At 46.3% G+C, this 21,173-nt stretch overlaps 1 pseudogene; it reads right to left on the bottom strand.

Annotated features, from left to right (window-relative positions):
* Positions 1–19,618: 19,618 nt before the first annotated feature.
* Positions 19,619–20,545, bottom strand: LOC122931393 (annotated as a pseudogene).
* Between the last annotated feature and the right edge of the window lie 628 nt (positions 20,546–21,173).

The following is a 21,173-nucleotide window of genomic DNA, read 5'->3' as shown; positions in this document are numbered from 1 at the left end:
TGGATGTGACTGAAAGCATTTGTGAGACGCATCCGGATGCGGATCGGTCTCACAAATGCATTGCAAGAACGGATCCATCTCTCCGCTTGTCATGCGGACAGACGGATCCGTCTTGTATCTTTTTTCACATTTTTACTGGTCTGTGCATGCGCAGGCCGGAAGGACGGATCCGGCATTTTGAATGCTGGATCCGGCACTAATACATTCTTATGGGGAAAAATGCGGCATTCAGGCAAGTCTTCAGTTTTTTTCGCCGGTGATAAAACCATAGCATGCTACAGTTTTATCTTTTGCCTGATCAGTCAAAATGACTGAACTGAAGAGATCCTGATGCATCCTGAACAGATTACTCTCCATTCAGAATGCATGGGGATATAACTGAGCAGTTCTTTTCCGGTATAGAGCCCCTGTGACGGAACTCTATGCCGGAAAAGAAAAACGCTAGTGTGAAAGTACCCTAACTCAAAAACTCATCAATCAATTTCTACTGAGATTGGAACACATATCACTTACTATCTGGGAAAGAATACTGTGGAGGTAACATGCCGGTACACAATGAGTTTCTGTCTGTCCCGACGTCTGTCTGTCTGTTCTTTATGCAGGACCAAACGACTGGACCGATCTTCACCAAATTTGGCACACAGGTACATCAGGTGTCCGGGAAGGTTATAGACCGAGTCTCAGCTCTCTAGGACGTATCGTTCCTGAGATATTCCCAAAAATTTACCTGCACTAGCCAATACAAGACTTCATATCCCAACTGCCATACACATGGTCACATGTCCCTTATCAGCCAATAGAAGCTCGCAGGCCCTTAGTCTCTACATACACACAGTTTTACTCCAGGTTTCCATAACAACCCAGCCATTTTTCTTAACTGCTGTAGGTCAGCTTTAGGCTAGGGCTACACGACGACATGTGTCGCGAGACAATAAGTCTCACGACACATAGGGCACAACTACACTGCTACATGTGTCGCACAACATTTGACATCTTGGATGAATTTTTTGTGACTGTCGTGTTGCAGTCGCAACATCTCACAATGCAACACCATAGCCTATCATAAAAATTGTTCAGACAAAATGTTGCGCGACGCATGTCGTCATGTAGCCCTAGCATTAAAGGGGCAGGGCGCTGTGGAGGTCAATGTTAAAGGGCGGGCACTGTGGATATCACTGTTAAAGAGACGTTCACTGTGGATGTTACCGTTAAGGAGGCAGGCCATTGTGGAAGTCACTGTTAAAGGAGCGGACACTGTGGAGGTCACTGTTAAGGGGCATGGGCCAGTATTAAAGGAGCAACTGCTGTGGAGGTCACTGTTAAGGCAGCAGGGTACTGTGAGGTCGCTGTTAAGGCAGCAGGGTACTGTGGGGGTCACTGTTAAGGGGACGGGCCCCTGAGGAGGTCACTGTCAAGGGAGTTGGGTGCTGTGAAACTCACTGTTAAAGGGGCGTGCTGCTGTGAATGTCAAAGTTAAGGGGATGAGCTGCTGTGGAGGTCCGATTTTAAAGTGGCGGGGCACTGTGAAGGGGTTAGTGTTAAGGGGTGGGGGACTGTGGAGTTCACTCTTAAAGGGGCGGGGTGCTGTAGAGGTCACTGTTATGGGCGATACTGTCGAAATCTTTTAATGACACTCACAAACATTAAATAAAATAGATGAAATATACCCGTGCGAAGCCGGGTCCTTCTGCTGGTATTAAAATAAATTAGCTTTTTGTATTGTTAAAGTATGCTAGCAGATCTCAAGACTTAAAAGCCATATATACATCATAATGACCGCCCTGTATGCCCTTATCTGCGTCATAGGCAAAGGGGTTGTCTAGATTAAACAACCCATTTAAGCGTTAAAAAAGAAGAATGATTTAAAATACCCTATAATTATATCTAATAAAAATTACTTTTTGAAGGAACCCTGGATGCATTGCTGCATACTGGACATGAAATTTCAGCTATTCCCATCCCACGCTCACATCTTGGCGGCTCAAAACTTTTCCTGGCTTGCATTGCACTAGATGCCTTCACACCCTGCGAGGCAGCACGGCGTTAATTCCATATTAACATTCATTTGCTGGTTAATACATAATAAACTTGTATCTTTCAATAACAGAATACATCTTTTAATGTGCAATAATATTTTTCATAGATCCGGGGGTACAGGTGACTGCAGCCCTGGGAACGTGGGGAGCTTTGTAACGATTATGCATATGTGGCGTTGGTCTTTTGCTCACTTCTAATACGATTAGTCTTGCTCTGCCTTCTCCCTTTATCCCCCTGCCTTGTGGCTGTCTCGTCACTCTCTCGGTAATGTGATTAGATTAGTTTTGGCCGTGCAGAAAATGCGAGCTGGTGTCAGAAAAAGATGTGCTTACACGAGCGCACCTCTCTGCTGAATGCAACGTCTGCTACCGGTCACAAGAGCGTTTGTTAACTTTTGGGCCACGACAGAATGGGGCATTTATAACCACCTCAATAAAAGCTAATGTCGAGGGACATTTAGGAAATAGATAGACAGGAGGCAGATGTTTTCTCTCCAGCAGATACTGCGGAGGTCCCATTGTTTTCAATGTGTAATGACTTTTTATGGCTATTTACAAATGCTTTTTATACATGGCAAGATGGTGTCGAAAGCCAAAGATGGACAGATACTCTGAATGATGTCCTTATTCAATGCAAATACAATCATGACGAAAGTGGCGTTTTAAAGGTAACCCAACCCACACTACATAATCCCCCACCCCCCCAATTACGGTATTCTTTTTTTTTTTTTGTAAAGCTGATTCACATTTTGCATTCAAGAGGTCCCCACATGGTGCACAACAAAGACGGCTCTTCTGTTTTTTCATAGCGACGACCTTCTCATTCACCAAAAACAATGGCAGATTGTCTATCAAAGCCCCGTCCCTGTTACTCACAATATACGTGCAGATGAAGAGAGTGATGCCGGGATAATCCGTGATGTTTATTCAACGACATCTTAATCCATTATTTATTGTTTATTTTCCATGGCTTTTATAGCTCCAACGAATTCTGCAGCACTGTACAGAGATGGTCACCATTCAAAAAAGTCCTTGGCCCCAGACTGAAAAGCTAATTTTCCAATCTATCACAAATGTCCTTGTCCCCAGACTCAAAAGCTACCGTAATTCTCCGATCTTACACACACTCACACACATACACACACACATGGACCAATTTTGTACGAAGCTAATAGCCTCTCAGTATGTACGGGGAAAACATACAAACTTTATGCAGACATTATCCTTGTTCACCAAAGCAACAGTGCTGTTAGCCAGTGGGTAACTAGAAAAGGTGGACCCCATAGTAAATTTTTGAATGGGAACCCCCCCAAGCAACTTCCCTGTAAACCCTCTTCCACAGCTAGTCAAGACTGCCCATACTCGCCATACAACCACTCAGTCATGTAAACAGTTTACTTTACAGTATGCCACCCAGGCTCTGTATACCCCCTTAGTGCTCCACACAGTAGTTATTCCCTTTTTATGCCCCCTTCACAGTAGCTATGCCCCCTTAGTGCCCCCACACAGTAGAATGCCATCTTTGTGCCCAAACATAGTAGAATGCACCCTTAGTTCCCCTACACAGTAGAATGCTCCCTTAGTGTCTACAAACAGTAGTTATGCCCCCTTAGTGCCCCCCTTACAGTATTGTTGGCCCATAGTCCCCCCTTACAGTAGTTATGCCCCCTTACTGTCCCCCTTAAAGTAGTGCTGGCCCCTTAGTACCCCCTTACAATAATGTTGACCCCTTAGTGCCCGCCTTATGGGTATTAAAGCCCCCGAAGTGTTGATTACATTTTTTTAAAAGTAAATACTCACCTAGCCCCATTCCTCTAAAAAAAAAACTGAGAACAACATGCTCTCCCTAAAAGGCGCAATGCTGTGCTCAGCTGAGTGGGAAAGCGCTCTCCTACTGAGCAATGCAGTGCAATGATGTCACTGTGAAATACCCCAGAGGGTATTTGCTAATTTTTTCGTTTTATATGCAATGTTATGTAATGTTATGCTAATGCTATGTTATTTATTCCCGCAGAGAAGGTAATAGGTGCAAGTCGTTGGCAGGAAACAGGGCTAACCATCCTGTTCCTCCCCGCTTGGTAGGAGTGGGCTGGTCCTGTGAGAAGGTCTGGCAGACGTTCTTCTCTACCTCTTGTATGATGTTCTTTGTTTTGGTTTAACTTTCTCATCTCCTTTCCTTCTGCCAGGTGTCACTTATTTAGACTGATCGTCTTCCTTTATATTCCCTCCCATACTGCCTCACTTTGCGGTTTATACTACTTCCTGGATGAAGTGTTCACTGCTGGAGGCTGCTTCTGCTGTTTGTTCAGAAAAGTCTTTTACTTTATTGTGTTTCCTTGCTGGCTTGATTCTAGGTGACCCTGACTCTGTCCGTATTAAGTGCAGGGAGCCGGTGGTTGTGTCCCCTCACTATTATAGGGTTTTGAGGTGTCACACAGTCTTAGGTACGTGGGCGTGCAATCGTCTACCATAAAGACCCTTGCATGTGCGTAGCAGTCAGGGAGAGCTCATTAGTTTGGGATCAAGCAGTCGCTCGTTTATTTATAAGTTCCAGCTATCTGCAACTTCATCCGTGACAACATCTTGCCAGGAGGGGAAGTTCCAGTCTAGCTAGAGAGAGGAGAAGGAGTTCCTGTTCTGATAGTGGGGGACTAAGGAAGAACATGCTAGAGCTCCTACTACCAAGAACCATATCTAATTCTCCTGCAAGACCAACACTCCATAGAGATACTCAGGAACCAGATCTTATTCTCCTATTGAGACCAACCTAAATCATCACTAAGCCAGACTAACATCATACCTGTATTGCAATGGACACCTATATGCACAAGTGCTAGTGCCAACCTATTGCAATCCAATCTGCCACCATACCTCAACTGGAACAGAAACTTGGTATTTATTGCTGCTGGATGTACCACAAGTTATACTTTGCATCCAGGAAAAATAAACTGTTCTACATTTACTTTCTGGCTTGTTTCTTTAATCTACCTTTTCACTGCACCGAACCCCAGGGGACGACAACCTGAGGGAGAACACAACACCTACCACTCCCATCATCTGCACCGGCTCCTCAGGGGCTTGCATGCAACTGCATAGCACCTGCTGGGGAGAGCACAGGCGGGTTAATGAGGCCCAGGCCCTAATGGATGAAATACACAGCAGCAAGACTCAGGCTCAAGTCCAGCTGCTGTGTCTGTTATCCATTACGGGCCAGACCTTGCCTGCCAGAACATACACAGATTAATCATCATTGTGTGTGTATACTGGCAGGCAAGATCTAGGCCTGACGGCCTGGGGCCCCCTACTACTGCTGGCCCCGGCTGCTACTGCAGTAGTTCAGCATACCTTCCAACCGTCATGCTGGCTCTCCACTCCTCTGGTCTATGCAGGGGACGGGGCCGGCCGGCAGTCAGCCTCAGCTCCGCCTCCTTCACAGACTAGAGCAGCCGATGTCCTGCTGCTGCTGCTAGGAAGAAGGTAAGTATGTGGTATTTATTTATTTTTTACTTTCTGTGAGGGGCACAATGTGGGCATATTACTGGGGGGGGGCACAATGTAGGCATATTACTTGGGGGACACAATATGGGCATGTTACTGGGGGGCACAATGTGGGCATATTACTGGGGGGCACAATGTGGGCATATTACTTGGGGGACACAATATGGGCATGTTACTGGGGGGCACAATGTGGGCATATTACTGGGGGGCACAATGTGGGCATATTACTGTATTACTGGGGGGCACAATGTGGGCAGATTACTGGGGGCACAATGTGGACATATTACTGGGGACACAGTGTGGGCATAATACTGGGGAGCACAATATGGGTATTTTACTGGGGGGCACAATGTGGGCATATTACTGGGAGACATAATGTGGGCATATTATTGGGGGCACAATGTGGGCATATTATTGGGGGGCACAATGAGGGCATATTACTGGGGGGCACAGCTGGACATAATTATTGGGGCACAGCTGGGCATATTACTGGGGGCACAATGTGGGCATATTACTGGGGGCACAGCTGGGCATATTACTGGGGGCACAATATGGGCATATTACTGTGGGCACAGCTGGGCCTATTACTTGGGGGAACATAACTGGACATATTACAGGCATAATTCTGTGAAGACACAATGTGGGCATAAATACTGTGCAGTGGCATGAAGGGGGAATAATTACTTTGTGGGGGCATTAAGTGGACTGGGTGGGATTAGGTGTATAGTTATGTTTTGGGCGGAGTTAGAGGCGTGGCCTAGTGCAGAAGACATTTGCTGCAGCGCGATGGGTCCCTCTTTGTTCGTTTAAAAAGTTGGGAGGTATGGTTCAGTCCCCATTTTTAACATCTGTAATGTAAGAATATTATGAATGTTTTTATTTTTATATTTTATGGCTACAACCTCCCCTCTCCCAGCATTTTTATAAAGCAGAAACCCTTTTGCAAGGGAATTTGTCATCAGGAAATTGACTATTACACCAGTAATAGTGGGGGGCCACTGACACATAAAAAGAAATAGAACATGTCCTATTATTGTCCGCATTACAGACAAGGATAGGACTGTTCTATTAGGGTCCAGCTGTTCTGTTCTGCATAATGTGGAATGCACACGGACGTCATCCATATTTTTTTCGGATCTGTTTTTTGCAGACCGCAAAAAAAACTGTCGTGTGCATGAGCCCTAACAATCACATTAAAATTGGAAAAACCCTCCCAAAAATGTCACGTTTTTTATTGAAGATTGTTAATATGTCTCTGCAGTAAATTGTTGGTACCCAACTCAGAGGACACAATTGCATTTTTAACCAGTTAGTGACATAATTAATTTTAGCCTATTATTGGCTGAACCCCCCATCGCCACATGTTTTGATCAGCGCTGGAGATGCAGCGGCGGCCCTGCAGGCATCTGGAGTGACATGGGTGCCGGGAAGTGAGGTAAGTATAGTATGATCTATAGGAGGGGCCCGGGCATTGTGGGGGGCATTTTTAGAATTGGATAACCCCGTTAAGGACCAATAATATATTTTTATTTTGTAGGATTAGTTGTAGGTTTTTTAGGAAACATTTTGGGGTGTATATGTATTAAGGCTGGTTACAGCCTGTATTTGTGGGCGGGGCTGCTGACTATATCTTTCTCACGCGTCCTCACCCTGAGGACGGTTGCTTCATGCAGCTTCCTTGGTCCTGCCCGTCACTTCCGGTTCGCAGCGCGTCACTTCCGGGGCTCCTCCGAGCGGCGGTCACGTACTCCTCTTCCCTGGGTCTCACCCGTCATCTGGCTTGGGCGCTGTCCCAGGCCGGCGTGCGTTCCGGCGGGGAGCGTGTACCGGAGCTTCTCGGCCGGGCCTGGGCTTCCGGTCATGTGATCGGCGTGCGTTCCAGCTTGGAGCGCACGCCGGAATCCGGCCGGGCCCGGGCCCTCGGTCACCTGCTCGCCGTGCGTTCCAGCGTGGGGCGCGCGCCGAATCTCTCACTCAGGCCAGACGATTCCAGGGCAGCGGCTCCAGGGCAGGTAAGCTCCGTCCCCACCGGGTCCCTCATCACAGAAGCATCCTGTCCAGGCCCCCGCGTTCCGGGCTTCTTGTGGGCGGATCGGCGTGCGTTCCAGCGTGGAACGCACGCCGATACCTGCTCCTACATCTGGGTATCCTGCTCTCCCTGCGACTTGGGACGGGGGGACCCCGTCCCCCAGTCCACCTGTCCACATGGTCACCCCCCACCACCACCACAATCGTGGGTACAACAGGTTGACCTCTGTAATTGATGGATGTAAATGGCCGGAGGTAACTGACATGGAGGAGTGTGACCGCCCCTTTCCTGTCCATTAGTTACAAGAAGGCTAAATCAGCCTATAAAGCAAGCCATCTGGGATAAAACATTTTCTGTTCTGATAATAACGTTGCATTGTATCCCGTCAGTACAGTAAAGTAATTGAGTATTAAATAATACATTCATATTCGCGAAAAGGGTTTCTGATTTTGAGCTAAGAGTTTATTTCCTTTAAAGATTTCCTTCTAAATGTTTGCTATTAAATATGAACTGCTCTTGCGAATTCTACCCTTGTTCCGTGCTCCATATGTTCCGCCCCGGTGCGTTTGTTTATGGCGCGGCAGCATGGTGCCGCCCTCCTGTGCACACGTGTCTGGCGGCTGCCGCCCTCCTGGGCGCTTGCGTCTGGCTCCATTGCAGTGCCGTCCTCGCATGCTCAGGTTTGGCACAAGCTGTCCCGCCGCCCTCCTGTGCACTTGCGTGTGGCACCGCCGTGTCACACCGGGGTGCTGTTTATTGCTTGTTGTCCATACTTGGGTCTGTCTTCCATGCTTCTTATCTCGCTCTCACACGTCATCCGTAGTCTTCCTGGATCGCCCAGGCTCGTTCTGTCTCCATCATCCTGGATCACCCAGGCTCATTCTGTTTCTGTCTTCCTGGATCGCCCAGGCCCGTCCGGCCTTTGTCATCCTGGATCGCCCAGGCTCGTTCTGCCTCTGTCATCCTGGATCGCCCAGGCTCGTTCTGCCTCTGTCATCCTGGATCGCCCAGGCTCGTTCTGCCTCTGTCATCCTGGTTCGCCCAGGCCCATTCTGCCCCTGTCATCCTTCCTTGCTCCCCGCCCGGTCCTCCGGTCCCGCATCTTCCTTCTCTTCCCTGCTCTCCTAAAGCGATGTTTAAGATTAATGACAATATTAAATCTAATTGGTACAAGTTCTTCTTTAGTACACCGGACCTGGGGGTATCTACAACTGTAATTAGGTATAATTGCATGTATTGTTTTCTATTTTTCATTTGTTTTGCAGTACATTCCAGCCGAGAAGCCTTGGTTGGCAGGCACGGGGCTGGCCGGCCTGTTTCTCCATTCCGGTAAAAAAAAAAAAAAAAGGAAAGAGAAAAGAAGCTTCAGGAACGCAGCGGACAGACCGGACACCGGTGTGATCATTAAGGTGCTGCCTTGCGGACGCTGCTGCGGGGTCTGGAACTGCGGTTCTGGTTCCAATCGTCTGTGCTACCTCTGGCCCAGGTTAAGTAGGTTCGAACCTACAGTGGACCCCTATTCCCACAAGTGCCTTTCAATCGCTGCACAATCGCTCTATGCCTCCTCGACTGGAACCAGAAACCGCACCTTCCACTGCTGCTGCCAGATGTAACACAGGTTATCCCCTCTGGGGTAGCTAACTCCATGAATGTTGTTTTAGTCGTGGGGTTTTGTTGCTGTGCCATTTTCCGGCTTCCTAATGTACCATTTTGGGCAATCTTTTCTCATAACAAACAGGGCTGCGGTGCTATCATTTATTCAGTCCTCCCGTTCAGAGGTAGCTGCTCATCAGCTTCCCGGATTCTTCAGGTATCATGCATACGCCTTTTGTCTGTCTTCCCTGTCGTCCTGGATCGCCCAGGCTCGCTCTGCTCCTGTCATCCTGGATCGCCCAGGCTCGCTCTGCTCCTGTCTTCCTGGATCGCCCAGGCTCGCTCTGCTCCTGTCATCCTGGATCGCCCAGGCTCGCTCTGCTCCTGTCATCCTGGATCGCCCAGGCTCGCTCTGCTCCTGTCATCCTGGATCGCCCAGGCTCGCTCTGCTCCTGTCATCCTGGATCGCCCAGGCTCGCTCTGCTCCTGTCATCCTGGATCGCCCAGGCTCGCTCTGCTCCTGTCATCCTGGATCGCCCAGGCTCGCTCTGCCCCTGTCATCCTGGATCGCCCAGGCTCGCTCTGCTCCTGTCATCCTGGATCGCCCAGGCTCGCTCTGCTCCTGTCATCCTGGATCGCCCAGGCCCGCTCTGCTCCTGTCTCCCTGGATCGCCCAGGCCCGCTCTGCTCCTGTCATCCTGGATCGCTCAGGCCCGCCCTGTCTCGGTAATTCGGCATCGCCCAGGCTCACTCTGCCTCTGTCATCCTGGTTGACCCAGGCTCGCTCTGCCTCCGTCATCTAGGATCCCCTAGTCTCGCCCTACCTCGGTCATGCTGGATCGCCCAGGCTCGCTCTGCCTCTGTCTTCCTGGATCGCCCAGGCTCGCTCTGTCTCTGTCATCCTGGATCACCCAGGCCGCTCTACCTCAGTCATCCTTGGTCGCCCAGGCCCACGTTGCCTCTCTCATCCTGGATCGCCCAGGCCCACGTTGCCTCTCTCATCCTGGATCACCCAAGCTTGCTCTTCCGCCGTCACCTGGACCGTCACGTCACTAACTACCCTGTGCCTTCCCGAATCGCTCAGGTCATTTATCAGCCCAGCCCTGGCCTGAATCACTCAGGCCCTTGTTACCTCCCATGTCGGTCGGTTCGATTAACCATTTCCCTCCTACAGCGTGGGTAGTCTTCTTGCCCACTTATTCAGGCCTACCCCGCACTGGCTCCAGGCACAGTTCAGCCAGATAGATCTTGGAGGGTGATAGGCATCCCTCCCGACTCCACGCCAATGTACACCTCAGCCCCTACCACAAATATAGTATACATTTTATTATTTTATTTTTAGGGGGAAAGATAAAAAAAAAATGCAAGTTTAACATTATTTTGTGGAATTTATTTTCAGCGTTCACTGTGTAGTAAAAATAAAATTATTATGTGGGTCAGTACACTGATGATAACACCAGGTTTCTATATATTTTTACAATTTTTCCTCCTGCAGCTGTGAGCTCTGCAACAGCTACAAGGCACTTACTAATGTATTGTGATTCTCCAGATTGACTCCTTTGCTGGCTGGATTCATTTTTGCATCGCATTATTCACTGCTCATTTCCATGGTTACGACCACCCTGCAATCCATCAGTGGTGGCCGTGCTTGCACAATATAGGAAAAGGTGCCGGCCTCTCTGGTGTCCGGGGCCATGGGTGCTCACATTGGCTGGTGTTTTTTTTTTTATAGTGTGCAAGCACGACCACTTCTGATAGATTTCAGGGTGGTCGCAACCATGCAAACGAGCAATGTATAATGTGATGGAAAAATGAATCCAGCCAGCAAAGGTTGCAATATGGACAATCACAATACATTGATAAGTGCCTTATATTAACTTTCTCTACATGAAAAATGCTATTTACTGAAGTGACACAACCCCTTTAGACAAACTGACTGTTTAAGGCCTAGGGACCATAAGACAAAAGCTGCCACAAAAGATTTTAAGCTAAATTTTATACCACCTTTTCCTCATCACATCTTGAGATGAGAAGGGTCCTATGTGAACACTGCCCATTATTGAGAAGCGAACCTTTTAAAAAAAAAAATTATAATTTCCGCAGCTACCCGCCATCACATATTGGAGAGCCCCTAGCATGAAGAACGTATTGGCACCCAGTTGCCTTAGATAGGATTAATAGTGCACAAACTAAGTTAGGGGTCTATAGGTGCGAAGCTAGGAAATGCCAGTGTTGTTTAATGATAGGCCACGGGCAGATGGTCTTTGGGTCAAATATTTATAAAAAATATGTTCCCTTTTAAACACTACTTATCCTGTAAGTCTGAATATGTTGTCTATCTTGCTGAGCGTGCCTGTGGCCTTGCATGAGAGGCCAAACCACTACAGGTACAACATTAGGAGACAATATCTAAACCATGGTTTATCCAGACACTGTGTTGTTCAGCATGAAGGGAACCCGGAATGTATCTGGCCTTTGCAGTGAGTTGGGCTGAGCCGCGTCCAGGCCAGTCATAATAATCGTGATGTCACTGACCTGCGGGAAACAGCGAGAAGGCCACAGTGCTACTGCGAGCGCTGCTGCCTTCTCAAAATTCTGATCTTCGGGGCTCCCGGGTGTTTGACCTTCACCAATCAGATGCTGATGATCTATCCAAAGGATAGATCATCAATAATAAAAAGGTGTAGAACTCCTTTAATTTCTGCAAAGTACCTCTGGTGTCAAAATGCTCACTCCACCCTTTGAAAAATAACTTAAGGGGTGTAGTTTCCGAAATGAGGTCACTTATTGAGGGGTTCCACTGTATGGGTAACTCAGGGTCTCTGCACATTATTATTACTACAGGTCCTTCTAAAAAAATTAGCATATTGTGATAAAGTTCATTATTTTCTGTAATGTACTGATAAACATTAGACTTTCATATATTTTAGATTCATTACACACCAACTGAAGTAGTTCAAGCCTTTTATTGTTTTAATATTGATGATTTTGGCATACAGCTCATGAAAACCCAAAATTCCTATCTCAAAAAATTAGCATATCATGAAAAGGTTCTCTAAACAAGCTATTAACCTAATCATCTGAATCAACTAATTAACTCTAAACACCTGCAAAAGATTCCTGAGGCTTTTAAAAACTCCCAGCCTGGTTCATTGCTCAAAACCGCAATCATGGGTGCGACTGCCGACCTGACTGCTGTCCAGAAGGCCATCATTGACACCCTCAAGCAAGAGGGTAAGACACAGAACGAAATTTCTGAACGAATAGGCTGTTCCCAGAGTGCTGTATCAAGGCACCTCAGTGGGAAGTCTGTGGGAAGGAAAAAGTGTGGCAGAAAACGCTGCACAATGAGAAGAGGTGACCGGACTCTGAGGAAGATTGTGGAGAAGGACCGATTCCAGACCTTGGGGGACCTGCGGAAGCAGTGGACTGAGTCTGGAGTAGAAACATCCAGAGCCACCATGTACAGGCGTGTGCAGGAAATGGGCTACAGGTGCCGCATTCCCCAGAAACAGCGGCAGAAGCGCCTGACCTGGGCTACAGAGAAGCAGCACTGGACTGTTGCTCAGTGGTCCAAAGTACTTTTTTCGGATGAAAGCAAATTTTGCATGTCATTCGGATATCAAGGTGCCAGAGTCTGGAGGAAGACTGGGGAGAGGGAAATGCCAAAATGCCTGAAGTCCAGTGTCAAGTACCCACAGTCAGTGATGGTCTGGGGTGCCATGTCAGCTGCTGGTGTTGGTCCACTGTGTTTTATCAAGGGCAGGGTCAATGCAGCTAGCTATCAGGAGATTTTGGAGCACTTCATGCTTCCATCTGCTGAAAAGCTTTATGGAGATGAAGTTTTCATTTTTCAGCACGACCTGGCACCTGTTCACAGTGCCAAAACCACTGGTAAATGGTTTACTGACCATGGTATTACTGTGCTCAATTGGCCTGCCAACTCTCCTGACCTGAACCCCATAGAGAATCTGTGGGATATTGGGAAGAGAAAGTTGAGAGACGCAAGACCCAACACTCTGGATGAGCTTAAGGCCGCTATCGAAGCATCCTGGGCCTCCATAACACCTCAGCAGTGCCACAGGCTGATTGCCTCCATGCCACGCCGCATTGAAGCAGTCATTTCTGCAAAAGGAATCCGGACCAAGTATTGAGTGCATAACTGAACATAATTATTTGAAGGTTGACTTTTTTTGTATTAAAAACACTTTTCTTTTATTGGTCGGATGAAATATGCTAATTTTTTGAGATAGGAAATTTGTGTTTTCATGAGCTGTATGCCAAAATCATCAATATTAAAACAATAAAAGGCTTGAACTACTTCAGTTGTGTGTAATGAATCTAAAATATATAAAAAAGTCTAATGTTTATCAGTACATTACAGAAAATAATGAACTTTATCACAATATGCTAATTTTTTGAGAATGACCTGTATATGCACTTATATAGCTCTACTATATTCTGCATCGCTTTACAGACATTAGCATCACACTGTCCCCAATGGGGCTCACAATCTAAGGTCCCTATCAGTATGTCTTTGGAGTGTGGGAGGAAGCTCACACAAACACGGGAAGAACATACAAACTTCATGCAGATGGTGCCCTTGGACCCCAGGACCCCAGCACTGCAAGGCACCAGTGCTAACCACTGAGCCACCGTGCTGCCCAGTGCACATGAAATATAGCGCCCGAAAAACATTCCAGCAAAATCTGCTCTACAAAAGCCAAATTGCACTCTTTCTCTTCTGAGCCCTGTGGTATGTCCATACAGCATTTTACATCCATATGGCATTTTGGTACCTAGCAGAACCTGCCTATGAATTTAAAAAGTGTGTTGTGAGTCTTAGATGGCACCAGCTGGGCATATCGGAGCATATTCGAAACTGAAATGCCATATCCATGTAAAAATTGAAATTTTATCTTTGTACCATCTGCTGTCCATAAATTTTAGCAAAACACCTCTTGGGTCAAAATACTCACCCCTTGGTAAATTCTGCGAGGGCTGTGGTTTCTAAAATGGGGTCACTTCTTGGGGGTTTCTTTTATTAGTTCGCCGGAAAGCCTCTGCTGTTGTCGGCCAGTACTGTATAAATAGCTAAATTAGGCCTCAAATGCACATGGTGCTTTTTCTCTTCTGAACCCTGCAGTGTGCCCAGCAGTTTATGACCACATAAGGGGTATTGTCGTACCCAAGAAAAATGATCTAACAACATTTGGAGTATTTTTTCTTCTATTACCACAGTTTTCAAAATCTTCTTGAATATTTAAATAATTGCTTCTAAAATTCAAAGCTTTCTATTGTCCTAAAAAATAAAATTTACATAAAATAACATTTACAAAATGATGGCAACATAAAGTAGACATATGGTGAATGTTCATTAACTATTTTGTGAAGTATCAAAAAAGTGTTTTAAAAGCAAAGAAAATCTAATTCAGATAATTTTGTCAAAATTTTCTGTCAATTTTGGATTTTTTAAGAAATATTGACCCAAATGTAATTATTATATTTTTTACGCACTTATATAACATTGCTATATTCCGCAGCGCTTTACAGACATTAGCATCACATTGTCCCCAATGGGGCTCACAATCTAAGCTCCCTATCAGTAGGTCTTTGGAGTGCAGGAGGAAACCGGAGAACCCACACAAACAGACACGGTGAGAACATGCAAACTCCATGCAGATGTTGGCCCTTGCACCTAGGACCCCAGCATTGCAAAGCACCAGTGCTAACCACTGAGCCACTAAACCACTGTGCTGCCTATCAATAACACAAAATACAATGTGTCACAAAAATACAGATTTCTCACAATGGCTTGGATAAGTAAAAGCAATACAATGTTATTAGCGCATAAAGTGACACGTCAGATTAGCAAAATCAGCCTGTGTCAGGAAGGTGAAAACTGGCTGTGTTTGGAAGGGGTCAATATTTCCCATAAACTTCCATGGAACATGTGGAACTTTTTATTCCTAAAAAAAATTGCAAACAAAAAAATTGCATAAAAAAATCATTAAAAAACCTTTCAAAAATGCACAAAAAAAAAAAGATTGTTGCACACAGCTGTCTGTTGCAGTTTTTGATGCAGATTTTGAGCCAAAACTAGAAGTTGGTTGGAAGGGAATGATAAATATAAAGAAAGGTCTTCTCTTTTCTACTGCATCCGATACTGTCTTTGTGTCAAAAATTGCATAAAAAAATTGCCCCAAAAACTGTATGTGACACGACCCTAAGGTCTCAGGAACACGAACGTTGTGCTTAACTGTCCGTATTTGGCTACTTTCACACTAGCGGAACGGATCCGATCATAATAATGCAGACGGAGGCTCCGTTCAGAACGGATCCGTCTGCATTATATTGGCAAAAAAAAGCTAATGTGAAATTAGCCTGAGCGGATCCGTCCAGACTTTTACATTGAAAGTCAATGGGGGACGGATCCGCTTGAAGATTGAGCCATATTGTGGCATCTTCAAACGGATCCGTCCCCATTGACTTACATTGTAAGTCTGGACGGATCCGCACGCCTCCGCACGGCCAGGCGGACACCCGAACGCTGCTTGCAGCGTTCAGGTGTCCGCTCACTGAGCGGAGCGGAGGCTGAACGCCGCCAGACTGATGCAGTCTGAGCGGATCCGCATCCATTCAGACTGCATCAGGGCTGGACGGAAGCGTTCGGGTCCGCTCGTGAGCCCCTTTAAACGGAGCTCACGAGCGGACAGCCGAACGCTAGTGTGAAAGTAGCCTTTAACAGATCTATTGTTCAGTTTTTTGTTTCCGTATATACTCTATATTTTGTTTCCGTTCCGTTTTTCTGCAAAAACATGTCCGTATTGTTTCCGTATGTCATCCGTTTTTTGCGGATCAGAAACGGAAGCAGGAACTAGTCACAACTTTGGACTCTTCCCCTTTTTCACACCCCCTATATAAGCTGGTCATGTGATTGTCCAGACTCCAGTTTATTCAGCTTTTTGCAGCACTGAGAGCTTTGTTAGAAGTCGGTGTTTTGCTGGCATTGGTTTCTGACTTTGTCGAAGCTGACGACTTCGAGGAAGAGTTCCTCCTGTGCTGGCTGCTATCTCGGCACGATGTACAGCAACCAACTATGCTGACCAACGAACCGAGGAGGAGGAGGAGGCAGTGGGTTCACCGAATTGTCTCTCAGCGGAGCAGGAAAGGCCACTTCCACACGCTGTACGGGTTTTGGCCTCATGCACGCGACCGTTGTTTTGGTATGCATCTGAGACGCAGTTTTTGCGGCTTGGATGCGGACCCATTCACTTCAATGTGGCCGCAAAAGATGCGGACAGCACTCCGTGTGCTGTCCGCATCCGTTGCTCCGTTCCGTGGTCCGCAAAAAAAATATAACCTGTCCTATTCTTGTCTGTTTTGCGGACAAAAATAGTCAGTTATATCAATGGCTGTCCGTGCCGTTCCACAAATTGCGGAACGCTTACGGACGCCATCCGTGTTTTGCAAATCCACAATTTGCGGACCGCAAAACACACAACGGTCGTGTGCATGAGGCCTTTGATGTGTGTCTTTGAGCAGTTTTGACATTTTGTTAGCGTCCCTCCGCCCTGGCCTCACCTACCAGGACACAAATATGAGGCGCTGCATTTCTCCAGAGGAACGGCTCATCGTTACGCTGAGGTATGTATATTTATTACTATATTTATCTAAATAATGTCTTCATATTATTTTGTATATTAATTGTGTAACACTAGGTTAGTTATGTGTGAATATCTGGGGTCATTAATAGAACTGTTGTAAAGTAGAACTGGCTTAGTTGCCCGTAGCAAACATTCATATCAAACCTTTAGTTTGGACAGCTCCTTTTTGATAAAGAAAGGTGTAATCTGATTACCGGTATTTTCTATGGGCGACAAAGCCAGTTCTACTTTATAACAGTATGATTAGTGACCCCAGTACTGTCTGGTTAATATTTTGAACAAATTTTTATATTGTTTTCAACATTTCTGGCGACTGGTAATTCATTTGCATCTCTGCATTTTGAGCTCCTGCTGGGAGTCTCAACTGTTCTCGGATTGTTCGTCAAACATGTGAAATGATTTGGCAGCGACTCCGGGTAGCGGTGATGCCCGAGCCCAAAGCAGAGGATTGGATCAGAATTGCTGAGGGCTTTCATCTTGATGCGCAGTTTCTAAACTGCATTGGGGCACTGGATGGCAAACATATTCGTGTTAAGAAGCCGCCTCGCTCAGGATCCCGGTACTACAATTAGAAGCAATACTTTTCCATTGTGCTGTTGGCTTTAGCTGACACTACATATAAGTTTATAATTGTGGATATCGGGTCCTATGGAAGCACTGCAGATGCGCGCATTTCCATTTCTTCCAGATTGAGTGAGAGACTTCAAGCCAACCAACTCGCCCTCCCAGAGCCCAGAATCCTGCCAGGTTCTGCGGGTCCACCGGCTCCATTTGTAATAGTTGCTGATGAAGGTTTTGCTTTGGCCGCACGTCAGGCGACCCTTCCCCAGACGCAATATGGATGACAGGTGACGTATATTTAACTATCGGCTGACTAGAGCCCGTCGGTATGTAGAGCGTGCGTTTGGAATACTTACAAGTGGAGAGTATTCCTGTCATCCTTAGAGATGGTGCTTGGACAATGCCACCCTGGTTATTAAAGCATGTGTGATCCTGCACAACTTCGTCAGGATTCATGATGCTCCCTCAGATGCTGGTTTAGAGGAGTCTGGTACCTCTTCTTCATATACAGGATTGGACCAGACTCGTCATGGACGGCCTGGATCTGCAGGGCTTGCATTTTGAGATCTCTATGCCAATTACTTTACCAGCCCTGAGGATGCATTACCGTGGCAGGTGGATGTAGTTCTTGGCAGACAATGATGTGATCTGGACTCTGGCCATTGTAGTATTTTGTTATTTTGGAGTCAGTTTCCTTTATTATTTTTTTGGTAGATAGTGTAGGGACTCGCAAAACAAAGAGGAGCCTTGATGTGGGCTTGCGGGCTGGGGTGTATTGTAGTCAAAGCGCATTGGCCAAATTTTTCCTATATTTTTGGTACAATGAAAATGTACATGAGTATGTGTGGCGGGCAAGACCTCGTGGGCCAGTGGTCCCTTTAAGGGGTTACATCTGTCACTCTTTAACTCTGCTGTGCTGACAGGATTAAATAGAAACTTTTCCTTTCTGCTGTACTTAGCTTTCTGAAGTCTGACTCTGTTCTCTATCTTTCCATTTGTCTTTACCTTTATCCAGGGAATCTTTCCTCCTGGCTTCTGAGGCTCTTTGCTTTTCTGTCTCTGGTTCCAGCAGAGCTGATGGTGCTCTGCTGGCCTTGGCAGGGCCCGTCCAACAGGGGCGAGGGCCTGCTTCCTTCCCCTTACAGGGGCTTCTCTGAACTGACCTCCTAGCTAACTGAACTCCTCCCTCTCTAGAGAGGGCTAGAATGCAAAGAAGGTTCCATTCCAGGCAAACTAACTCTGCCATGCATGCCGCCATCTGCTGGTGAACCAGGCACATTACACTTTAACAGTTGCAAAATTAGAAATACAAATACACAATGTGCAGGATTTGGCAATAAATACACATGATGACACTATTAGAGATGAGCGAATAAAATAAAAAAAAATCGATTTGCCGGTTCGCCGAATTTTTGAGGAAAAATTCTGTTCGATCAGAATAAAGTTGTGGCGAATTACGTTAAAAAACAGCTATTTCCTGGCTGCAGAGAGCCTTTATAGTGGTGTAGAACACTGTGCCTTGCAGTAACACGCATAGGGAGTCTGCTGGGGTAGTGAACCAATACTGTGAGTCCGTATGACATGCAGATGACAGGCGTCGCTCTTAGACTCACTGCACACTTCACTTATTTGGGCAGTCACGGGGCCAAAACTGACCAAATAACTCAAGTATGAACTCAGCCCTACAGGTCAATGTTAGCGTCAAGAAGAAGCGCACTCCTTTTACACCCTCGTCAGCTGATTCCACATAGATTTCTACAGAACCTGTTCTATTAAACGCTTATACAAGTAGAGCCCCCTGATAGAGTGGAGAGGGTGTCAGCAGTAAGTTTGTGTTGACGTCACCGATTATTTTGCTCTTCCTCTGATCCGTCAGAACAATAACCCTTAAAAAACGGATCCTGTCTGTGGAGCATCCGCCTTCACTCGGTCAGCATTTGATCAGTAATCCATCAGTACCAAATCACAAGCCAATTTTTATTTTATTTTTTGAAAGGGGGAGAAAAAAAAACTTTATTTAACAAACAAGGATATTAACAGACATAAAATACAACACAGAAGGGGTTAAACCACAAGATTTAAAAGACAAACTAAAAAAACTAAGTGTTTCAGCAACAAGAATGGATTTACGACCAGTGTCGGGGTGACCACGATGGTAATGCATATGGATCAAAAAATGTATGGGGTTATGGCTGAAAACTGGAGGACAGTCCAGCAAACAAGCCGACTCCAGCTCATTCTGTGACGAGCTGGGTTGCTGTTAAGTGGATTCTAAAGTGTCTGAAGAAATGTGAGTAAAGACATTGGAATAAATTGTCCACTTTCTACAAAGTGACCTCGTCCTTTGATTTATGAATATCATTCCATAAAGTCTTGAAGTCCTCTGCGTGGATGGCATAAGAAATGTCCATGCGAGGTTCGACTGGCACAGAGAAAACAAGCTCTGTGGCCGACACTGATCCAGACACATGATACCCGGTCCACATCACTGCTAGCCACGTAAGGTCCTGAGAACTGATCACCAGCTTACCCAAACAACAGTCAAAGTTTCTTTGGAACCACGTCCCTACGATATCCGTGAGCTCCTCGGAGCCGTTATACAGGAAGAGCGGGAGGCAAGTAAATGTCTTTGGTAACACCTTCAATAGATCGTCCTCTGTGTACGTCCTGGAGAACCAACTTGTCCACACAATCCGGTCCTCTGTGCTTGCCTTTGTGAGTGGAGGCTATGACGAAATCTGTATGAGCACAGCCAGTGGATCTCTGTCCTTTCCTTTGAGTCCAGGTAAACAGGAAAATTTGCCTTTTAGGTTCAGCTCTGAGCCAACTTCAATGGCAAGACCCTTCTGCTTCTCAGCAGCTATGTGGGCAGACAGGTGGTTGGAATATGCTTTCAGTCTGATGTATGAGAAATTATACATCGGTGTCATGCTGTATAGAGTCCATTGTTTTTGAAGGAGCAAAGCAGCCTGTGCCGGATCAAGAGTTTCCTCCAAGGGGGTGCACTGCGGGATTTTTCTTTTAGACAAGCTTTGCAATGCAGACCGTCGACGTGCAGAGGTCAAGCTTCCGGGAGGATACCTTAAGCTGTGAAAATGACTGCTCCTTCATGCCACTGACCTACTTCTGGGGGTTAAAACCCCATCGGTGGGTGTTTGCATATCCTTGCGATAAATGATGTTCCCTTTCACTGACTGTAAACAGAGATATTGACAGACAAACGTATCAAACTCTGCTGCCATCTTTCTAGGCACCACGTCCTGACCAGCCAGATTTACCAGTGTCTGTTCCAGGACATGAAGCAGTGGAAGGACATCATTCATCCCATAGTCCTGGCGACTGACAAATAACGTGGCCTCCTCAAAGGGCCTGAGTAAACGGCAAGTGTCACACATGAGCTGCCACTGGCTGACATCGAAGTTACACAGGGGACTACTCCTGTCCGCTTGGATCATCAAGAAATCGTTGATGGCATTTCTCTGTTCATACAGTGTGAGAGTGATGAGAGGGGTCGCACATGGCTTGCATACACTACATTCCTCCAACATAATTCTTGGATCTCTACATGAAAATAATGTATTTGCTGTAAATCGCGAGAGGGGCATTATTGGAGACATTGACTTCACAAGAGATACAGAGCAGCGGAGTTTGCTTTGAAATTTAAAATTTCAACACTGCGTAATTCAGTCCATACAGGAAAATGAGGTGTACAGTCACCCATCAATTTTCCCAAAAAAGCCAGTTTCACATAACACATTTCACCACTAAGTAAGTCGGTCCATACCGCAA

The sequence above is a fragment of the Bufo gargarizans genome, chromosome 3 (genome assembly GCF_014858855.1).
Source record: "Bufo gargarizans isolate SCDJY-AF-19 chromosome 3, ASM1485885v1, whole genome shotgun sequence".
NCBI lineage: Eukaryota > Metazoa > Chordata > Amphibia > Anura > Bufonidae > Bufo > Bufo gargarizans.
The sequence above is the reverse complement of the archived record's forward strand: the minus strand, read 5'-3'. Positions and strand labels throughout refer to the sequence as shown.